The following is a 1,961-nucleotide window of genomic DNA, read 5'->3' on the forward strand; positions in this document are numbered from 1 at the left end:
GCTTTTTTCTTTTTGCTTATGTGGTGCTGAGGAATCGAACCCAGGGCCTCAGGCATGCAAGGCAAGCGCTCTACCACTGAGCCAACTTCCCAGCCCCCTGATATCACTTTTTATGTGATGATGCTCTCTTCACTTTCCCTTTACCAATAAATCTCTCTTTAGCTTCTTTTTGCTTTCTTATCCCTTATCTCTCATCCTGTTAAAAAAGCAGAATTGTTTTACTGGACCAGTCTACCTAGGCAAATCCCTGTATTAATCAGCTCTCATATCATTTGTATTATTGATAAGTATATATGATATATAGGTATATTATGATACATATATTTTAAGAAATAAGCAGTTTTTAGTATGATTGGATAGATTCTCCTGAGCCTTTGAGATGTACTTCCTTTTTTTTTTTTGGTGCTGGGAATTGGACCCAGATCTTGTGTATGCTATGCATGAGCTATACCCATTCCCAGCCCCAGATTCTACACTTCATGTGGCCATCGTTGGAGCCTATATTTATGTATGTTTTTAATTACTATTTCTTTTTGAAGATAGATCTCACTGAGTAGCTCAGGCTAATCTCACAATCATGTTGCCTACCACATGTAGTTCTGTTTAAAGTTTAATACATAGCCATTAGCAGGAGGTCCTAGACATTCTGACATCAATGAAGCTTGGTCCCTAATCTATAACTAAAACATTCAAGTCTCCACGTGAACAAAGACCCACATTCAGTAGAAACTGAGGAGTTGGATCAGATAACCAATCACAAATCACTTGGGTCACAGGCTAAGCTCAACTGCAGTTTGAACATTATAAAAGATTATAGAGGCAGCTGGGCACCGGTCCCTGTTGCCTATTATGGTACTCAGGAGGCTGAGATCTGAGGATTCAGGTTCAAAGCCAGTCCGGGCAGAAAAGTCCCTGTGAAACTCTCATCTCTAATAACCACTCAAAAACTGGCATGGCTCAAAGTGTGGTAGAACATTAGCCTTGGACAAAAAGAACTTAGGAACAGCACCCAGGCCCAGAGTTCAAGCCCCACTACCGACCAAAAGAAAAAAAAGAGACGATTAGAGGTGAAGTAACAGGCAAAATTCAATACACTTTGTTTCAACATCCTTAATACAAGAGAAAGGTGACCCAAAATAGAGAAACTGGAGTGTGAACTTCTACATTCAAGGGACAGACTAGATGTCCTTGTCCACAGTTCTTGTCATGAAGTGAAACATGAGAGGAGTGAGAGGACCCCCCATTCTGAATCATCCAGGTCTTAGAGAACAGTACACAATCACAGAATTCCAAGATTATCTCAGGTGCCTAGACAGTTTGGCCACAGTCTGTGATTGGGAATAACACAATCCCTGTGAGGGGAGAAGAGAGAGAAGAGGAAGAAGGGGGGGGGAGGAAAGGGGAACTTGTACAAGTGCACACACGATTTTGGTTCCTGTATCTGCTTCCAGTAGGATTTTAAAAAACAACCAGGACTAGTGTCGGGCGCTAGAATCCCAGCTACTCAGGAGGCTGAGGTCTGAAGGCAGTCAGGGCAGGAAAGTCTGTGAGATTATCTCCAATTAACCACCCAAAAAAGCCAGAAGGGGGGCAGTGGCTCCAGTGGTAGAGCGCTAGCCTTGAGCAAAAATACTCAGGGGCAGCGTCCTGGAAAAACAGGAAGGTTGGCCTTCGCGGCTCCAGCAGGGCTGCTCGGGTCGGGCAGGCGAGTCCGGCTCCCGCGCGCGCTGCGCATCCTCTTCCACTCCGACTCACGGCCAGTTTTTGTTTTCCTCCTTCTTCTCCACGAAGGCCCGAGGCGTTAACCGGACTCACGACGGTACCCGCCCCTCTTACCTACCACAGCTCTACCCAGAGGCAGCCGCGACTCCGGCTCTCCCGCCACCCGGGGGGGTTTCCTCTAGTCCTCCGCCATCCCAGCATTCCCCGCGCCCAAGCCGCCCAGAGCAACTTCCGGTGTC

At 46.4% G+C, this 1,961-nt stretch overlaps 1 protein-coding gene across 1 annotated transcript in view; it reads right to left on the reverse strand.

Annotated features, from left to right (window-relative positions):
* LOC105989752 overlaps positions 1 to 1,961 on the reverse strand; it is a 34,480-nt gene that overhangs the window by 31,954 nt on the left and 565 nt on the right. The window lies entirely within an intron of this gene.

This window comes from Dipodomys ordii, unplaced genomic scaffold, assembly GCF_000151885.1.
Source record: "Dipodomys ordii isolate 6190 unplaced genomic scaffold, Dord_2.0 Scaffold3, whole genome shotgun sequence".
NCBI classification, from domain to species: Eukaryota; Metazoa; Chordata; class Mammalia; order Rodentia; family Heteromyidae; genus Dipodomys; species Dipodomys ordii.